This window comes from Manis pentadactyla, chromosome 14 (genome assembly GCF_030020395.1).
Source record: "Manis pentadactyla isolate mManPen7 chromosome 14, mManPen7.hap1, whole genome shotgun sequence".
NCBI lineage: Eukaryota > Metazoa > Chordata > Mammalia > Pholidota > Manidae > Manis > Manis pentadactyla.
The window spans coordinates 12295170-12316963 of NC_080032.1; positions in this window are offsets into that span (position 1 = coordinate 12295170).

The window sequence follows — 21794 nt, forward strand, 5'->3', positions numbered from 1 at the left end:
AGAAGCGTAGATGCAAAAAGGGGGAAGCTAACTACCGTCTCTTCACCTCTCATCCCCCAAGATGCTCATGACTCATGACACAAGGTATTGCTGGAAGTAGGGTAAGGAGACCTGGTTGAAAATCAGGAACTTTGATTCCTGGGTCCCTTCCCTAAATCTGTGCAGGTGTATAACTGTCCCTTCCCCACACCGGCAGACAACTGAGGTCTGTTCCTGAAAATGGTAATAGAGAGGATCTCTGGATTGGGTATCTCAGGTTGAGGAGGGATGCCGTGCTGAAAAAGGAGAGGAGATGAACTTGTCGTGTACACAGGATGCTCATGTATGCCTCCTCCTAGAATGCTGGCAGCCAGGCCTTTGTTCTCTAGGCAGGAAACTGGAAGGGTTTTCTCTGTGGAATCTGATCAGCTCAGGAGGCAACAGTAAAAGATACAGATGTCAAAGGCTGAACAGACAATCAGTGTACAGGACTCTCAGAGTCAATAAGTCCCATTCACCTACTGACAGCTTCAGTCAGCATTTATTCGGTCCCCTACTCTTATGAAAGTCACTAATAGGAAGGGTAGGGACCAAACTGAACAGAAAGAAGTAGCTTAGCAGAACTAAATACCATGCAGGTGGAGTAAAACTTCAGAAAAATTATCATTAATATCCTTGGAAAGATATGTGAAGATAATTGCCTGAAATAAGAAATGGATGCTATAAAAAAGAACAAAAAAAAGATCTTGGAAATTAAAAATATGATAGCAGAAATGAAAAATTCAATAAATGCAGTAAAGGATAAAGTCTAGGACATGTCTCAGAAAGGAGAACAAAGAAGACAAATAGATAAAAAATAGGAAAGATAAGAAAATTGGAGGAGCAGTCCAGGAGGTCCTCTATGTGAGTCAAAGATTTTCCAGAAAGAGAAAACAGAGGGAGAAGCCCTAAACAGGCTAACTCCAGAGACGTCCCAGACCTGAGGATGGGAGTTTCAAGGCTGGAAAGACTCACCAAGTGTGCAGCAGGAGGAAGAGCCTGCACGGAGGCACAGCTTTCTGAGGTCTCAGGACCCTGGGAGCAGAGAAGGTTCCGCAAGCTTCCTACAAAGATCAGACATCAGAATAGCATCTTTATAGTCATTACCATGGAACTACTGATCTAACAAAAATTTTAATATTAATAAACTGTCCAGATAGAGGGTTGAGAAGTGTGTGTGTGTGTGTGTGTGTGTGTGTGTGTGTGTGTGTGTGTGTGTGTGTGTGTGTCACAGGAGGGGAAAGAAAGCCAAATCCTCTTTCTACACAGTGGAAAGTCAATAGATAATGCCAAAAAAGGAAAAACAAGGAAGGAGCAGTATAAGCACATTTTAAAGAGAGGTGGAGGAAAACAGCAAAGGAATCGGCTCAAAGCACTGAAAACAGTTTTCTTCAGGGAGTGGTTGCCTCAGCTCTGGGTGAGGGTTGCAAAGCAAAGGACTGCTGTTGTGTTTCATTTTTAATATTGAACCTGGTAAATTATGTAACTCTTTAAAGTATGTGCATATATAACATTGATAAAATAAAACTGTAAAACTAGAAAAAATATCGGGTGCATGCACTTTGTTACATTATTACACATTTTTGTATGTCTGTGATCTTCCATAATAAAAATATTTTAAAGGAATATCCCCAGGTCAGGGATTTCTGCAGGCTGGACTGCCAGAGAAGGCTTTTGAAGGGGCCGTCGGGGGTGGGTTCCTTTAGCTGAGCATTGAGCTAAGGGGGGAACGCAGGACTTTGGGGCTGGAATGGGTGGCCAGAGCAGAGGCTCAGGGAGGTTCTGATGAAGGTGTGTTTAGGATGTTTTTTGCTCTGATTGGGTGGACTGCCTACCTGCACACACAGGTGGAAAATGAGGTGGATGTGGGTTCTGGACTTCAGCTGGGGGTGCTGGAGCATCTGCATGTGACTTCTGGTGTGCCTTAGGGTGACCTGCGCCGACCTGAGCAGGACAGGGCCCCAAGAGAAGCTGGAGGCAGGGAAGGCAGCAACTGTGCAGAAAACCAGTGACAGGCTTGAGTGGTCGTGGAGGACATGAAAGGAAGGGAAATAGAGAAGGTTGGAAAGCTGAAAGCAAAGAACACGGTGGTGCCTGGAGGAGAGGAGCAGCAGGAGGAGCCCAAGGTGACAAAGACTGGGCATGAGAGGATGGAGTCTTGGGCAGAAACGTGAACCCAAGGAGAGGGGCGGGGGGGGGGTAGCTAGGATGCGTTTCAGAAGTGCGCGGTGGCAGAGGGAGGGCCTGCAAGTAGAGAGGACTTACTGGTGGTGGCTGTTCTAGAAGGGAGCTCGGAGATGAAGGGGCCGAGCCCACCGCGACAGCTGACAAGTTTCTTGGGCTTTGCCGACTGCGCACTTTCCCAGACCCAGCCTCATTCAGCCCTGCGAGATGGGGAAGGCGGGCATCATTATCCTCATTTGTCAGCAGGGAAACTGAGGCTCCCAAGAGGTTAAACGACTTAGCCCAGGGGAACATGATCAAAAGCCTTGTCTTTTGCCTCCAAGTTCCATAGCTTTCCCCAGACCGTGCCAGCAGGTGATAGGAACGGATGTTGCTTCTGAAGGAGGCATGTGGAGGACCAAGAGCAGAGGGCCCAGGGGACTGAGCGCCTCCAGGGTTGGGGCAGGAGAAGCAGAGGAAGAGAAGCAGGACAAGGTGGTAAGAGAAGGACGTGGCCAGTGCAGACGGGGAGAAAGCTCAGGCTTCAGGATGACGTTAGCAGCAGCAGAACAACCCTGAACGAGGCGTCCTGGGCTTATGGCCTGTGCCAGGGGCTGCTCAGCTCCTGTCTCTGTGGTCCCGTGACTCGCTCTCTGAAACAAGGCAGGGACCAATGAGGAGGCTGAAATGAAGCGCTGTCCAAGGTCATGTCATCAGGGAGTCGTGGAGCCAGGATTTGAATCCCAGCATCTGACTCAGAGACCTGGAAGCTCAACTCTGCCATGCCAAAAGCCCAGTGCCTTCCAGCCCAGGCGGTAGGGGACAGGAGCATACTTTTTCTCTTAGAACATCTTTTTACTATGAAAAAGACATATTTGTTCATTTCCCAAAAGTAGTGATGATGATTATTAAAAAAAAGTAAATGGTTCCTGCAAGACAATGGGCGTTCTGCCTTTCTCCTCTGCTACCCCCAGCCATTTGTGCTGTCACTGTGTGAGGACAGAAACAGGACTGCCTGGGACCCCCACATTAGGGGACTTAAGCTGGAGACCCTGGGTGGGTTTCAGAAAGAATGTAAGTCTTCCGACCTGTATGCAGAAGTTTGTGTATCTGTATATTTTTCTCTGTGGAGACAGCCATCCAGCCTGGGAACCCCTTAAAAATTAAAAAGCTAGTGATGGTGCCTGGTAGCCTGGCCTGTTGGGTGGAGGGGGCCAGGAGGGGTAGGGGGTGGTGCCCTGCTGTGCAATGAGAGGGGAGTGTGAGAGGATGCATCCTGTGTGGGTGCACACATGCACGCCTGTTTGTGAGTCATTGTGTGACTGCGCAGACCCTGTTTGTGATTATGAATGGTGTGTCTGTGAGCAGGTAGTTGTGTATGTGGTGCCTGTAAGTCAGTGTATGTGTGCAGATGTGCGTGTGTGTTTGTGTGCACATGCGTGTGAGCTTGTATGTGGGTAGAGGTCTGAGGATATCTAGGGTTGTGAACGGTGTGCCTGGGGGCATTTGTGTATGGGGGTCACTAAGGATATGTGTGTTAGGGTGTGCTTGTACATGGACAGAAGTGGGGGACATACATTTTGTGATTATGGGCAATGTGTAAGATTTATATAAACACATGTAAATTGTGGATTTTTCTGTGGATGGAGGTGTGAGGTTGTGTGTGGTTATGAATCCTGTGTCCGGGGCAGGTAGATGTGTGTGTGTGTGTAGTGGTACCTGGGTGTGCAGGTCTGCATATATGCACATGGGTCCCTGCCGTTTCCCATTCTGGCCCCTAAGCCCTCAGGTCCTGCTCTCGTTTGGGTCTAGAACATCAAGTTGGAGAGAGATGTGAACATCTTTTCAGGTGCCTGTCGCCTGCCTGGGAAGCATGTCAAGAAAATGTGCTTGTTTGTATCCAAACACCTTAATAGCCATCAATTTGACGTGTGTCAGTGGGAGGGGTGGGCACAGGCAGCACTCAACGTGAAGGAGCCCCAGATATTAAACTCAGTGTGCAAATTAATCTGTGAGCCCAGCGAGCGGACCGGTGCTGCAGAGACGCCCAGGTCCCTGAGCGCTGGGAGCACAATTTCCTTTTTGTCCTTCCTCCCGTGCACGCCTTTTAGCAGAGCCTTGGAATAACATTAATTTATCTAATGCGTGCACGCCATAAGTTACTTTTTAATTATTATGATCAAAATATTGCTTAAAATTGACACCAGCTGCATGTATTTCTGTCGGAGATCATAATTGCAATTGTAAATTGGGGAGCAGCTCGGAGCCGGGAGCTTCCCTGAGTAACGGCCCCGATACCATTAGAGAGAGGTGGATAAAAATAAACCGGCAGATCTGGCGGCAAAATAAGCCAGCGCCACTTAAAAGGATAACTAGCCGAGCGAAAAGGGAAGCCGGGATGTTCACCCACTCGGTGGCTGGCGGGGGCGGAGACTGGGTTCTCTGTGTGCGGGGAGGGGCAGGGGGCGGAGGGTGGGGGGCGAGAGGCAGCGCGGTAGAGGGGAACTGGGGGAGGTGCAGGCTGACGTTCCCTCTCTGGACCTCTCTGAACCGCAGTTTCTTCTTCTGTAGATTGGAGATAATAAAAGCACTCGTGGTGGTTCAAACCAGGTGCACGTGTGCAGAAAGTTTTCCGGAAACCCACAAATTCCGTATCTTATTAATGGGGCTAGTTGGGGGCAGAGAGTCGGAGTTTCCACCCATTAACCATTAACCAGGTTGCCTCAAGTCATGCAAGTCTGGTGGAGGTCACTGGGGGTGGACTACTTGTGAAAGGCAATTTCAGGGGGAAGGGTCCTTGCTCCTGGGCTAGTGTCAAATAAAGAACAAGTCAGGCTTAAGTGAGGAGAGACTTTATTCCAGAAGACAGATGCAAGACCAGGAGGGGATTACTGCAATGAGGAGGGCATCAGGGTCTCAAAGGTCGGACAGAAAGGGCTTTTTTTTTTTTTTTTTATTGAAGGGTAGTTGACAACAGCATTGCATTACATTAGTTTCAGGTGTACAACACAGTGATTCAACATTTATATACATGATAATTCTAGGTACCAGGTATCACCATACCAAGTTGTTACAATATTTTGACTATATTCCTTATGCTATACATTACATCCCGGTTACTTATTTATTTTACAATTGGAAGTGTGTTTATATATATATATATATATATATATATATATATTTTTTTTTTTTTTTGTGAGGGCATCTCTCATATTTATTGATCAAATGGTTGTTAACAACAATAAAATTCTGTATAGGGGGGTCAATACTCAATGCACAATCATTAATCCACCCCAAGCCTAATTTTCGTCAGTCTCCAATCTTCTGAGGCATAACAAACAAGTTCTTACATGGAGAACAAATTCTTACATAATGAATAAGTTACATGGTGAACAGTGCAAGGGCAGTCATCACAGAAGCTTTCGGTTTTGCTCATGCATTATGAAATATACACAGTCAGTTCAAATATGAATATTCATTTGATTTTTAAACTTGATTTATATGTGGATACCACATTTCTCTATTATTATTATTTTTAATAAAATGCTGAAGTGGTAGGTAGATACAAGATAAAGGTAGAAAACAGAGTTTAGTGTTGTAAGAGAGCAAATGTAGATGATCAGGTGTGTGCCTGTAGACTATGTGTTAATCCGAGCTAGATGAGGGCAATAAACATCCACGGATGCCAAAGATTTCTCTCAGAACATGAGGGGGGAGGTTCTAAGCCTCACCTCTGCTGATCCCCAATTTCTCACCTGATGACCCCCCTGCGACTGTGCCTGTCTTAGGTTGTTCCTCCCTTGAGGAATCTTACCCGTCTCTGGCTAACCAGTCATCTTCCGGGGCCATACAGGGAAATGTTAAGTTGGTAAGTGAGAGAGAAGCCTTATTGTTTGAAAAGGTTAGCTTTTTACTTCTTTGCATATTTATGCCCTGTGGCTTCTATGCCCAGCATTTGTCTTGAGGTGTCTTTACCACTTGGAAGAATTATGATACTCGGTACATTCGACATGTGGCACGAGTTCTATTTAAAGGTTGTGATTAGGTAGGAAGAAGAAAAGCTATAGAAGTAGCAGGCAGAAGAAAACCTGGGAAGATTGATTATTTCTTTGACATATCTTCTTGTAGAGTAACTTCAGCATGGATAGGTTTTAAACGACTAATTAAATTGCACACACACATTAACATAATAGGAGTATAGTTACATAACCAAAGCATATCTGTAATTACCAGCCATCTCCAGTGAAACCAAGAAAACCAGTTAGGCACCTTAGGCATTTGTGAAAACTTATCTATGATATGGTGGATATTGTCCGACTGAACTTAAACAGTCTGAGAGAATTCAGATAAACTAGAACACCCCATTCCTGGGGACTGTTCATATCCCATATGTTCTTTTAACGATAAATAGTCTGTGGTTGTAAGATTTTGGAGTGCTACAATTTGCACTTCTCCTAATTCTTGGTTGAGTTCCAACAGTATAGATCCAGTCAAATTTTTGTTTTACTGTATGCACAGGCCAGCTTAGATATCTCCTTCATCTTTCCCATGGCAAGTCCAGGAACTGGTGGGATGAGTGCATCTACACCTGTGACAGTGCGTGGATCTTTGTTGAAGTTTTTTTTTTTTTCTGATCATCTTCTGTCATGAGTCTTCCCGAGAGTGCTGATGTTGGAAGTTCTTTTTCATATCGTATCTTAGTTCATTTTCGGGGTAGCCAAATTAGGCTTTGATCCTCTGTATAAACACAAACAGACCCTTTGCTTACACTTTTATATATCCTTTATATCATTGTGTAGAACTCATTAGAGGTCACCACATAGGAACTGCATTTTTTTTTTTAATCATTAATCTACACTTACATGACGAATACTTTGTTTACTAGGCTCTCCCCTATACCAGGTCCCCCCTATATACTCCTTTACAGTCACTGTCCATCAGCGTAGCAACCTGTTGTAGAATCACTACTTGTCTTCTCTGTGTTGTACAGCCCTCCCCTTTCTCCCACCCTGCTATGGATGCTAATCTTAATACCCCTCTTTTTCTGCCCCCCCTTATCCCTCCCTACCCACCCATCCTCCCCAGTCCCTTTCCCTTTGGTACCTGTTAGTCCATTCTTGAGTTCTGTGATTCTGCTGCTGTTTTGTTCCTTCAGTTTTTCCTTTGTTCTTATATTCCACAGATGAGTGAAATCATTTGGTATTTCTCTCAGAAAGGGCTTTTTTTAAGAGAGAAAAGTAAGCAAGGCTCAGAAGAATCAGGTGGGGGAGGGCAGAAGCAGGCGGCCTGAAGGTTTTTCCCTGCTGGTCAGTTGATTGCTGAGAAGCATCCTTAAGGAGGGGCTGTTCATTTTCCAGGCTGGCTTAGGCTGTGGGTGGGTCAAGGTTCAGGGGAGACCAGCCTGACTAAATTTTGAACCATCCCTGATTCAGGGAGTTGGTTCCTGATTTCCCTGGTCCCCGCCTTGGAAAGGGGGAGGCTGGGGACTGGAGGGGCGGCGCTTTGCAGCCCTGGTCCTACCTGGTAAGATGGAGACCGTGGCCCTGGGCCGTTCACAGCCTGCTGGCCTCCCTGCCCACCTCTGGCCCAGGTAGACAGGGGGTGCTGGGAACTCAGGGGTCGGCACCCTTGGAGCCCCCTCCTTGTTTGCCATGTAGAGCTTTCCAGAACAGCAGGCAGAGGTGGAGACCAATCCCATGGGTCTGAGCAGATGGTGGAGGTGGGAGCCCAGGTGCCTTCAAGCTGACAGATAGCCTTGTCTGGGGAGCAGATTTATTTAGCCCGGCCCCTCCCAAGCCCTTTCCTGGCTGCAGGTGCAGTGAAGCCACCCTGGTGCCAGGAGGGCAGACTGAGGGGTACCCCCTTTGTCTAGAGCCCCATGCGTGGGCCGGCTCCTTGCTCGGTGGTTGCTGTTCCAACTGTGGTCTGTTTTACAGGCGAGATGGATGCCTCCCCGCAGGGAGAGGGCAGGAGGAGCTCGCCCTCTGCTCTCTGTCCAGGCTCTGCTCTCTAGCCTGAGCCGGCCTGCCTCACGCTGCAGCTGCCTCCCACTTTCCAGGCCACCGAAGTGCCGCCCGCCTGTCTTCTCTCCATCAGGGTGACTCCCTAATGACTATGATCAGGGTGTATGCTGAGAGGCGAGGAGGGGACAGCACGTGCAGTGCTTCCCCAGCCACCCAGTCCATTAGTGGGGATGCAGCCCATCACAGCATCAGAGGCCGACGAGCCTGGGGCCAGGCCCAGGGCACTGGGGAGGGGCTGGGCGAGAGCTCCAGTCTTCACCCCTTCTCTTCCCTGCTTTTCCTGTCTCAGGCCTCCTGCTGAGTTCTGCTCTAATTATAAATGGTTTGACAACTTTAGGCAGGGCCCTGTAATTAAAAATAAGGAGGAAGACAACCACCATTGTCTCCTAACAGACTTTTAATTGTTGGAGTTAATTTTAAAAGGTGCCCTGGAGGAGAGGATTCCAGAACTGGGGCTCTTGCTGGCATCCCCTGGAGGGCGCACCCAGCCCACTTACCCATCTGTCTCTATCTGAAAGGAGTGCCTCCCTGCAGGGGCTGCATCTTTACTGAACTGGTTTTGTCCTGGTGCCTCGCACACAGTAAGCACTTAATAAGTCTTTGTGGAATGAACAAAGGAGTAAGTGGCTGTTGTGAGGAAGAGAAAGGATCTTGAGCTCCTGAGGGTGGTTTTCCATTTTTTCCCTCTCTGCCCAGAAGAATTCTCTCTTAGGATCACACCTTTGGGCTAAAATGTTCTGATAGTCACTGAGGGTGACTTACAAGTAATGGAGAGAAAGCCATTCAGAAGCAGCTCAAGGGATAAGGGAGATACTGAAAGGGGCCAGGAGGGGCTCCCGTGGGTCCCCCAGGGCAGGAAGGGAACCACAGCTGAGCCACTCCGTGGGAGGAACTGGGAAGGAGGCAGAAGCCCCATCGCTCTCCATCTCTCCAGGCCTGCCCAGCAGCCGAGACTCCCCTCTGGGGATCCCCCATCCCCTTGGGGACCAACCCCCAAAGAGGGAGGGACAGCTTTTCTCTTTTAACTTCAGCTGAAACGAAATCCTTTCTCTGGTTCTGTGACCATGGCTAAAGACAGGCTGGTATTTTCAAATTTAACTGTATTTTTTATAAGATAAAAAGTAGGAATAGAAAAATACAAATAGAACCCGTTTTCTGGAGGGCAGGTTTCAAATACTAGGATCACAAAATAACCTCACTCTGACCTCTTGAGGGACAGGACAATTCTACCCTCACCGTGAGGTGCCTCAGGTGGAAGTCATAGACAAGGACTGTCCCAGACTTGGGAGGAGCCCCTTTAACAGAGCCTGGCCGAGAGCAGGTACTGGGTGAATAGAAACCATTCTATTCTCCACCAAGAGGAAAGGTTTAGCAGGATGTCTTATTCCCTCCTAGGAGGAAGAAAAAAGTCCCCCAAAGACAAACCTTCCTATACATCAAGCCCTTTGGGTCTAAGCCTTCTCTCACCTGCCTTCCCCCAAGCTCATCCACAAATCCTGCCAGTTTCCTAAGAGGCTGAATAATTATTTGAAATATTAAACTGGTGTGTTCTATTGCCAAGTAGCAGCATCCACTGAGTCAATGTCGTCGATGCCCCTGGGGAGGGCAGCTACAGCCCAGAACAAAGAAGTCAGTTGAGCTGCTGAATGGATTTTTCAGCTCCAGAGATACAAGATTTCAGCAGACAGAGATACAATAGTCTATGAGCAAAGTGATTTTGATTGGCAAGATCTAGAGCTTATGGGAGAAACAGTTTAGCTTTAAATACCAAAAAGGCTTAGCTTAAACTTGGGACTGATCATTGAATTTTTAGAAGTTAACCATAGAGCATCTGGGGATGTAGGAGATTGTAAGTGTTGATTGAATTAACCTTTCTCCATGTGCAAAAATCTGTCTATGCAACTATACTTTCATTCTCATGCAATGCTTCTAATATTAGATTAAAGATTTAATGAGTAACCATAGTTAACATTGCGCTTACCCAGTAGCTTACCACGTGCTAGGATCTGTTAAATGTTTGGTATATCTCATTTAATACGCTCAGCGATCTGATAAAGGGGTACCGTGTGATTGTCCCCAGGTTACAGATGAGCACATGAACATTGCCCGATACAAGCCCGCCCCAGAACAGCACCTCTCTCTCTCTCCATCGATTCTCTCTCCGCAGCTGCTGCTGCAGTCCAGGTTCCTGCGTGTGCTCTTCTCGGGGGAACGTCTACTGACACTTCCGCTTGGGGAGATCCAACTTCTCTTATCCCGAGGTTCCCAGGGAGAGGAATCATGCCCTCTTCATGCCACAGCTAAATCTGTGCGCACTTTGAGATTTGCACTTCATGTGCAAGACTTTACTATTTGGGTATGTTGGTCCCTCTTATTGTTTGTGCCATGAGTAGTGGGTTTCTTCTCTTTATCTCTGGAATCTAGCAAATGCTTGGCACATACTAGAGATCAAGGATGGTGAAATAAATGATTAAATGAAAGTATGAATGAAAGAAGTTAAGCACAGGGCAAGGATTGGGGTATTGCCCTACCACACAGGAAGACACTCCTTCCTGGGAAGTTGGGGAGCTCAGGAAGCCAGATAGCCAGAGTCTAGAAGGACCAGTTATGCCTTTTCTCTTTCCCCCACTCCCAGTTCTCACTTAGGGATCAGATCCCTGGGTGGGGGGCGTGATAGAGACCACCAGGTGAGTCAGCTGGACCCAAGGCAGTTTGGGCCCTGCTTCCTTCTGGTGTTTCTAGATGTCCCGCAGAGCAGAAAGGAGCCTTGAGGCAGCGAGAGGGCCTGCGATAGCGCCTCTGGCAGTAGCTGTCCCCTGCTACCCCTTCGGTTCCTGGCCTGTGGCCGCCATCAAGGAGATCAGAGCGGCCCCCATCTGAGAGATGAGGGCTGGTGGGACAAGTCGGGGTTAGCAGGCGGGGAGCAACCCAGTAATCAAGATAAGTAACATTTTAATCTAATACTTACAAAAATCAAATTGGCAAACCATGGCCTTTGGGCGGGCTACCTGGTTTTGTACATAAAGTTTTATTGGAACCAGGGCTGGGATTAGAGTGAAGCAAGTGAGACAGGGTCGTGCAAATGCTGGGCTGGATCCTGTCTCTATTAGAATTTTGAAATTTTGTTCCAATTTTTAGTTTTTTAATTTTTAAAAACAATTGCATTAACATATTTGTCTTCATTGCTGAGTTCTTTGGCACTGCCTCAAATTTGTGCCTGAGGTGAGCCTTAGGCTCCTCACCCTTCCCTGTCCTGGGAGGTGGGTCCTGTGTCACAGGGGTGCAGGTTGGGGAGGGTTGCTGTCGGTATCTATGCCTTTCTGGGATTCACAAAAAGGCACCCCTTGTGGGAGGATAAACTTACCGAAGGCACCCTCTCCTCTGGACTGAGTCAGCTACTGTGCACAGTGGTGAGCAGGGTGAAGGCCGGGCTTCAGTTCCTGTTCACCTCCTTGGCAGAGGCCTCTGAAAGGGGTACAGTCTGCATAACTTACGGGGTGGCTTTATCCAAAGAGCAGACCACAGGCCACCCCACCCACAGCCACTTCAGTGGCAGATGCAGCAAAGGCAGAAACCAACGCTCAAGGACCACAGAGGACAAGCGAGCCCTGGGTGTGCAGCACAGGGGGATCCTTGCCCAGGGCCATGATGTTACATAAAGCTCTGCCCGTGAGTGAGGTGTCCCGGGGAGGAGGCAAGGGTAGAGAAAAACCCCTGAGAGGGTATTTGAACTTGGTGTTTGAATCTGGAATCAGCTGAGTGTCGATCCCAGACAGACTCAAGTTTTAAAAGGGAAGTGACTCAGTTACCTTTACTTGGCAAGCTTAAATGTTCTCTATCAGCAGAGATAAGGCTTCGGAACTACATTAGTTATCTATTGCTGTGTAATGGATCACCGCAAAATTTAGTGGCTCAAAACAACAATAACTTTTGTTGTCTCTCACAGTTTCTGGGCCAGGTCTTCAGTGAAGGGACAGCATGTCTCTGCTGTGAGGAGGTTGGCCACAGCTGGAGAACCTAAAGGGCTAGGACTGGAGTTACCCGCGGACTTCACTGGCCTGAGGATCTGCCCCAGGGGGTGCTGGCTGTTGATGGGGGGCTCTTTCTTCTCCATGCTGGGCTCTTGACAGGGACGCCTGAGTGTCCTCATGGCATGGCCAGAGCCAGCAATGGAGAGGGAGAGACAGACGATCTTATAACCTAGCCTTGGAAGGTACACAACATCACTTACTTCTACAACATTCTATTAGTAAGTCATTAAGTCTGGTATACAGTTTGAGGACATTTTTTTTTAAATCACCGCAAGAACAAAGTTAAGTTGAATTATCAAGAGAGAAAGTCCTGTTCTCGCACCTCCCAGGTGTGCCTGCGTGAGTTTACACCTGCTCCATCCATCCTAAATGCTTCCTGGATCTGACCCGTCCTGTCTCCACTGCCCCTGCCTTTGTATGGGTTACCATCATTTCTCACTAAGGGTCTCCTAACAGCTGCATATCTGTGAGGATGTCTCTGCCTCCTATCTGTTTTCTACCCTGTGGGCAGAACATACGTTTTCTAAAATGCACACAAACCATATCACTCTCCAGCTTAAAACCATTTCATGGCTTGCTTTTTTTCCCTTTTCAACATATAACACACACACACCATAAAATCCACAATTTTAAAGTACACAATTCAGTGGTTTTTATTTTCATAGAATTGTACAACCATCACCACAATCAAGTTTAGACCACTTTCATCACCCCCAAAAGAAACCTGGTGCCCATTTGCAGTCACTCCCTATATTCCCTCAACACGCCCCGTCCTGGGTAACCACTGATCACTTTTCTGTCTCTGTACATTTGCCTATTCTGGACATTTTATCTAAATGGAATCAGGCAATATGTGGCCTTCTACGTGGCTTCTTTCACTTAGCATAGTGACTTCAAGTTCCATCCACATTGTGGCATGTGGCTACTTCATTCCTTTGCATGGCTGAATGATGTGCCACTGTATTGTTAAATTGCATTTGGTTTATTCATTAATTGATGGGCATTTGGGTTGTTTCCACTTTTTGGCTATTATGAATAATGCTGCTATGAATATTAGTGTCCAAGTTCTATATGGACAGCTATTTTCAGTTCTCTTGGGGATGTATGTAGGCGTGGAATTGCTGAGCCATAGGGGAGCTCTACCATCCTAGTGGGTGTAGCGGCTCTTTGTGCTTTTGATTTGCATTTCTCTGGTGGCTAATGAGGTTGAGCATCTTTTCATATGCTTATTGGTCATTTTTAGCTCTCCTTTGGAGCTGTCTGTTCAAATCCTTTGCCCATTTAAAAATTTGTCTGTGTGTCTGTGTGTTTTATTGCTGAGTTGGAAGGATTTTAAAATAACACATACCTATTCTGCATACTGGACCCTTATTGAAAGGCTTCCTTTTGTCCGTCAGATGAGTTTCAGTCCCTTCACCTGGCCTGCAAGGCCCTGTCTGATGGAAGCCGGCTTCCTTCCGGGCTCTGTTTCCTGCTGTCCCCGTCCTTGCACTGCTAACCTTTTTCACTTCCTTGACTGTGAGATGCTCTCTGTTAGGACTGGCCTTTTGCAGATGCTGATCCCTCTACCAGGACACGAGTCCCCACTCTTGCCTGGCTTATATCTCCTCCTCCTCCACTTGAGGTGGCTCCCTGTGGTCTAAGAAGATGGTGATAGCAGGCAGGGTCCATGGCTGGCTGTGGTCTGTGGGCAGGGCCCAGCCTCTACGGGCAACCTGGATTCTGGTCTTGTGGATGACAGTGAGGTGGTGGGAGCTGGCTGCAACCCCAGCCCAGTGATTCAAGAGGGCAGAAGATACCTCAGGGTCACAGGGATTTTAAAGGTCACTTGGGCCAACTTCCCGCCCCAAATTTGGAGTCTCTCAGCAGCATCCCCATCTGGCCTGGCCTGTGCCCGGTTGCTACCAAGGATGGCAAAATCAGCACGCTGGGGTTACTCAGTGTTGTCTCTGGGAAAAAGGGTTAGTGTATTTATCCGTAGTCAGACAGCCCTGAGCTGGAATCCTGGCTCTGTCCTCAGCCAAGGAATCTAGCGCAGTCTCCTTAACTTCCGTAAGCAGTAGTTCGTTTAACCTGCAGGTGGGGACTAAGTAGTAAAACCCACGTCACAGGACTGAATGTTTTGGCATGGAGCAGGCAATCAGCAAGGTTAGCTCCCTTCTTCTTTTATTAGGAAATTGGTTCTTAGATTGAGCTTGAACCTGTTTCCCTGAGAATCTCAAACACTGGCGTTGGAGCCACGGGGACCTCTCTCTCTTATCCATAAATGTCTGGTTCACATTTGGAGTTAGTCCCCCTAAACGCTTCTCTTTTACAGGCTCAACATCCCTACTTCATCCAGCGGCTCAGCCACAGCCACCCCTGCCGATGGGAGCCTCACCCAGACATCCTTGCGAAGCAAGCCCTTCCATGGACAATGGCTGAATTATCCGTGGTTTCAGGTCATTTCCGGCAGGACGGGAGTCGTGTCTGATCTTCTACACCTTGTAGGGCCCTTTGCACATGGTAAGTACCCAATAAATAGATGTTAACTAAGCCTGCCTCCCTTGGTACTCCGGCCCCGAATCCCTCCTGCCTTCCTCAGCTGCTCCTCGAGACCAGGGAGTGAGACAGGCAGGATATCGTACAATCACTCATTCATTTATTCTTTCAACACTTACAGACACATAGAGGTGAGCCTAACACAGGGCCAGGGGCTCTAACAAGAAATCTCTTAGTTTCTGGTGACTACAGTAGCAAAATAGTAACTACACACTAGGTGGCTTCAAACAACAGAAATGTATTCTTTCATAGTTTTCAAGGCCAGAAATCCAAAATCAAGGCAACTGACAGCCAAGTCATGCTCCCTCTGAGGTTCCAGAGGAGGCTCTGTTCCATGCTGCCTCCTACCTTCTGGTGGCATCCAGCATCCTTGGTGTTCTTGGCTTGTAGAGCCATTATTCCAATCTGTCTCTGTCTTCCCTTGGCCTTCTTTTCTGTGTGTCTCTGTTTCTAAATGTCCTTTTTCTTAAAAGGATACTAGTCATATTGGATTTAGGGGCTATCCACTCCAGTAGGAGCTCATCTTAACAAGTGCATCTGCAAAGACCCCCTATTTCCACAAAAGGTCATATTCGCAGGTTCTCGGTGGGCATAAACTTTGGGGGGATGCTATTTAACCCAGGGCAGGAAACAATCCCTGCTCTCAAGGAGCCCACAGTCTAATGGGAGGGGGAGCAGACCTGTTAACAGGAGTGATGCAGTGATGGACAGCAGAGCGTGTTGGGGCAGAGAGCCTGTTGCACTGGGGCAGGGGGATGGGGGTGGTGGGATGAGGGAACTGTAGGCCTCTGAACTGAGCCTCCCAGAGGGATAGGAATGGGTAAGGGAGAAGATATGAGATGGGCATTCCAGGCAGAGAGAACAGCATGAGTAAAGGCATGGAGAAATGGCCTGGGGTGTGCAGAGAACTGCTAGGGGTTGATGATGCTGGAGCATAAAGGGGGTTCAAGAAGTGATGAGAGTCGAGGCTGGGGAGGTGAGCAGGGCTGGGGTGCCTTGGACATCATGGGCCTTATTCTACAGGTGATTGGAAGCTACTGAAAAGTTTAGGCAGGAAAATGGTAAGGCCAAATATGTCTAGAAAGACTCTGGCATCTGGGTGGGATGGGTGGGAGGAGTGACACTGGAGGCTGTGTCCTCTACTCAAATTCATGTGTTGATATCCTGCCCCCCAGTGTGATGGTATTAGGGCAGTGGTTAGGTCACGAGGGTGGAGCCCTCTCAGAGGCAGTTAGTGCCCTTGTCAAAGGACTCCAGAGAACGCCCTTGTTCTCTTTCCACCATGTGAAGATACACTAAGAAGGCTGCAACCAGAAGAGGGTCTCTCCAGAATCTCACTATGTTGGCACCCTAATCTTGGTCTTCCAGCCTCCAAAAGTGTGAGAAATAAATTTCTGTTGTGTAAGTAGTGTTTTGTGATGACAGCCTGCATAGATGCAGATGTCTATATTTGAGGTTCTTTTGAGTTTTACTTTGAGCCAATTGCAACATCTTACTGGGTTCCCCATTAACTGATGAAATAAATAAGATTTGGAACCAGGTTGGTTTTATATCTGTATGTGAGAATCATGATTTGATCCTTAAGACAAAAATTATTCTTTGACCATTCAATCCCTCAGCTAACGTTTGTCGGTGGCTCCCGTCGCCTAGGCACTGTGCTGACAGCTGGGAATACAAAGATCAGCTTAATAGCCATGTCCTCAAAGAGCTGGGCTGTCTAGTGCAGAGGCAGGCAGGGAGGGAAGTGAGTGGTTATCCTGCACTGGCATTGCTGAGGCTGAAGTTGGAGGAGATGGCTTTCAGCAGAGGCTTCAGACAGGGTTGGGGTTTTCTCAGTGAGAAAAGGATGTTTTTTGAAATCAGACCTAGATTCAGGTCCTAGGCCCACAACTTCAAAACTTTGTAACTTTAGATAAATTAGTTTTCTTATCTGTAAAGTAAAAATAGTAGCATTTAGGCTTAAGGTTTTCTGAGAAATAAATGAGGTACAGAGTACTCAGCTTAGTGCCTGGTGTGTAATAAATGCTCAATAAATGTTAGTCTTCTCACCCCTTCTTGGCTGTGATTTCAGAAGGCCCCCAGTTTCTTTTTCTGCCTACTTGATGTCACCTGAAATTCCTTTAGGGGAGGAAAACCCTTTCACTCCATAGCTAGTGAAGGGCCTGTTGTATAAACAGCCTGGGACAGGAAGTACAGTGACTGTAACACATGTGAACATGTAATTTGCTGATGCCAGGGCTTCTGCTTCAGGAATGTTGAGATAAGAGTAACCCTTGCTTGTGAGGGCCTTGGAAGGCACGTTCACACCTCTGACCTCACTTAATCCTCCCAGCGCCTTCTGCAGGTTGCAGGGCCCAGAGAGATGATCATTCGCATTTCACAGAGGAGGGGACCTGGGCTCTGAGCAGTGAAATAAGCAGCCTGCTCAAGGCTACCCAGCTAGTGAGCAGGGAGCCAGGCCTCAGACCTGGGTCTCTGGGCTCAAACACACACCCCATTCCTCCAAAGTTTAGGGTCAGCTCTGCTTGGAGGAGGCAGAGCCTCTAAGGGGGTAGGTTAGTGTCCTGTAATCTACAAACGGTGTGATTTTTTAACATTAGGCCTCAGTTTCTTCTTTAATAAAATGAATATAGTAATGCCTATTCATGGAGTTGCTGTAGGAATAAATAGGATAAAATTAGCAACGTGTCAGGAACAATACTGGAGCAGAGAGGCTGCGAGCTGCCTAAGGGCAGGGACAAGTCTGTCTTGTTCACTGTTGTCTCCAGACATCAGTAAAGCACCGGGCACGTGGTGGGTGCTCCAGAGTTGGTGTTAAATGGATGAATAAGTGAGCAGCATGTGTGCAATACGTGGCCATCACTGTGATCATGGTGTAAGGGTGGGATTGCTAGTGGAACCGAGCAAGGCTGGGGACATGGAGGCGAGGCTGGGGGTGCTGGGGTGGCAAGTGTCTTCCAGGAGACTGTGGGGAAGGCAGGCTCCAGGGAGGGCCAGGGTCCTCTGGGTACTGGGGCTCTGGGACACCCTTTGACCTGCAGAAAGCCGGACCCAGGATACTCTGCACCCAGGTGGAAGTTGTAGGCACACAGGGAAGCCCCTGAGGGCAGGGGGCAGACAGTAGCCCAAGTCCAGGCAGACCAGCAGAGGCAGCTCAGGGGGTTGTCCAAGGACTCTATAAAGGGGGTCCTTGAGGAGGGCAGGCAGGCAGGGAGAGCTTTGCCGTGGCCCCTGTGCTGGGGTAGAGGCCACGGGGAGCCCGAGGGACCCAGGCTGCTAGCCTGTTTCCTGAATGCCGCCTCTCCTGTGCCCCCTGGGCCAGGGTGTTCCATCAGGAGCCTCCTCCGCTCCCTCTCTGACCCTCCGGGGACCATGGTGTGTGCCCAGGCCCAGATCTCCTCATGGATTTCTGTCCATTCAGATGCTTTGGATGGGGCCCGTCTTCAGCAGAGCCTAGTGGGGCCCTCTGTCCCTGAGCCGCAGAAGCGTCTGGTCTGCCTCCATCTCAGTGTCCATTTCCGTCCTCAGTGCCCGCCACCCACTGCCACTGGCCCCTCCCTGTGGTCATGTGCACTTGTTCAACTCTCTCCTAAAACAAAACGCTCAAAACCCTTTTCCCCCTTGCCTGACCTCTCTTCAGGAGCACCTTATCTTTTTACCCTCACATCTTGTTGTCTTATGTTCTCAGCTCTCAATCTCTCTTCAAACCAATCGAAACTGGCTTCCAGATGTTATTTCTCGGGGTGGATTTGCCACTGTCTCCGAAGTTACCAGTGACCCCTCGACACCCTGCACCCTGTTCCTAAATCCCACGCGCCTGCTGACCAGAGGCGGAAGCCCGTCCGATTGCTGTCCTGCTTCCCTCTGCACGGACCTGGCCGGCCCCTGTGGCCTCCTCTGCTGGCCGCTCTGTGCCCACGTGGAGCTCTGACCTGGGCCTCTCCCTTTCCTGGGGGCGCTCCTGGGGTTGCCTTTGCCCCCTCGGTCTCCCCGCATGAGCTCATCCTCCCATGGCTTTAATTACCCCCTCTAGGCCCGTGACCGCCTCTCCAGTATGGGCTTGTCTTGGCATCAGCAAAACCCATATACTGAGCAGCTGATGAATGTCTCTGCCTGGATGCCTCATAGGCACCCCCTTCTCCACCTGTGTGAACTTGGGTGCATTGTAAACACCCCCTTCCCGCCTTCCTGCCTTGGTTTACCCAGTGAAAAGCCCCCCAGTTGCTGGGCAGAAATCTGGCTGTGGTTCTTGGTTCCTCTCTCTCCCCCTCCAAGGTCAGTCCTTCTGTTGGACTTGACCCTCCTGTCCATTAGGTTTTCCCTTCTCATTAGCTTCCCAGTCCACCCCCTTGTCCCCTCTCCTGAGGGCCCTCATCCTAGCAGGGAGCCTCCTTCTGTTGCAGCAGCCCCCACCCAGGCTCCCAGCTTAGGGCTTGCCTCTGCTGGGCTCTGCCGTGTGCCGTGGCTGTTTCTCTGACATGCCCCGGTCCTTCAAGGTCCCCTCAAGCCTCGCCTCTTAGAGGATTAGTGTCAGAGTTAAAAGGGGTGGTTCTGGAGCTGACAGATCTGGTTCAAGTACAGACATTACCCCTTACTAGCTCTGTGACTTTGGGCAAAATTTTTAACTGCTTTCAGCCCCCAGTTCTCTCCTGTGTAAATGCTGGTCACTGTGTCACAGATTGTTGTGAATCAAGTGTGTGGCTCTAGCTGCTTTTGCATTCTAGAGAAAGGCGCTAATTGCTGGCAGGGGACAAGGACCTTTGTTTTGAAAAATGACCCTTTTGAGTGAGACAGATAAAGCTCTCCAGCCAGCCCTCACTCCCAGAGGGAAACGGAGGCAGAGAGGGCCAGATAAAGTGGGCCAGGTGTGGGGGGACTGGAGGGCAGGGGCTGAGAGACAGCGCAGGAGGCGTGACTGGCAGAGGAGGGACTTGCAGGGACAGGAGGCCTGGTTTTTAAATTTTGAGCTGTTTGCTCCACTTGAAAAGCTCCAACTGTTGCGCAGCTCCTCCCAGCTTTCAGAGCAGCTCTCTCGTAACCTCGGTGTGTTGTTAGTGATGATTGGGGGAAAATGAAGGAAATGGTAGTGCCTCCCATCTGTCATTATCTCCAAAGAAGCCTTCCTGGCTTCTCCCTGCCCCACCCCAAGCCTGGTGTTGGTCAGGGTGTCAGAGTGGTGTGAACCCCCACTTCTGTAGGTCAACAAGAAGACACAAGGCACGGACTCCAGAACTGAGTCAGAACAGGGTTGAGAGAGGAGAGGAAATGGGATGCGAGGGAATCACGAAAATTCCAGACAATTCCTGGCGATTCTCAGGAATCCTGGAGAGCATGTGGAGTGGAACCATTTCTGTTTGAATATTAAAGGAAAGGGTGATGCCAGAAGCCTTAAAGGGACTTCAAGAGGGCCTCTGGATTATTGAGGATTAAATTAGGTAATGTACCGAGAACTCTTAACACTGGGCCCAACACATAGGCACTCTTAGAAAGTTAGGCCTTCCTGTTTTTAAAAAAACATTAAAATATCCTATTTTATATGCAGCAAGATTACAGAAATCTCATCAGGGGTGAGGTGGACACGCATCTGCAGGGGCAGATGAAGCCACCAAGCCTCCCTGGTGGGGACGCATAGCTTCCAGTGACTCTCTCCAAGCAAGGGACAGTCTTATTATATTTGGAAATGTCCATTTTTGTTGTTATTGTCAGCCACTATCATTTTAATAGCACTGTTCTTCTTCTCTGTTCCCAGAGCATTTTCTGTCTGTCTCCGCTTCTCTGTCGCTGGTGCCAATCTTAGATTACTGCCTTTCTACTTAGACGTAAGAAACCTGGCTGACCTCCACATGCGGTTTAGGAAAGAATTACTGGTTTCTTTGGTCCCATCACGTATTCTGTTTCCTTCCTTGATTATACTGTGAGCAACTTGAGTCAGAAATCGAATGGATGGTTCTCTTTGGCTCCTGTTTTATGCACCATAGTGGCTCCATAGATGTCTGATGCTCCTGTGGGTGTTAACTCCTTCCCTGACCAGCCCCGGGAGCCCATACCTGGGCAGAAGGAAGCCAGAGTGGGCCCAGAAGCACCTGCTCCATCTTTGCTTGTGTCTTCACTCCAGTCCCTTGAGGTAGTGAGCTGCCCGGCGCAGTGGTGGCGAAAGGGAGACAAGGACGGGGGTCTTTGGGAGAGAGGGATGAGCAGTATGAAACTGAGAGACACTCCTGGTGCACGGAGACGGCATTTTAATTAGTTACAAAGCCTATTTCATTGAGGAAATATACATACATGTAAGCCAGGTGGAATTGTTGAATTATAGAATATCAACATCTTCTGGATTAGAAAGGACCTCAAGGTCATCACATCCAACTCTGACCCACTGCCAGAATCTCCTCTTACATCTCCTGCAGGTTTTATTTAGCCTTTACTTGAATGGCTCTAATAATGGATAATCCACTATCATCAGAACAGCAACTTTTGGTAACCTAACCCTATCTCTTCTTTCTGTCATTCCCCTTTCTTCTTCCTAACTCAGAACCTGATTTTAATCAACTACCCACCCACCTCGATGTGCCAAAAGGAGAATCATCACTGATCTAAGGAGTTGTAGTGGGTCCATTTCCCTTCCTAATGAATGATTTAGGCAAGGGCATGGGCATGTGACACAATTCTAGCTAGTGAGGTAGAGGAGAAGCCTGTTGGGGGCATCTGGAAAAGGTTTCCTCTCTTTTAAAAGATAGGAGAAGAGCTGGCCTATTCTATTAGAAACTTGAGACTAGATGTAATGCCTGGAGCTGTGGCTGCTATCCTGGGACCATGAGGGGAGCTAACTTGAAGGCAAGGTGGACAGACTGAGGTTAACAGAGTAGAAATATGTCAAGACAAGACACAACAAATAAAAACACAAGCAAGTGAGCAAGCAAGCACAAAATAATGGGGGGCACTGATGTAGTCAATCAACAGCTAAGTTAACCAGCCATAAGACTGCATCTACCAATTTAAGCAAACTCCAAAAGCTATTAAA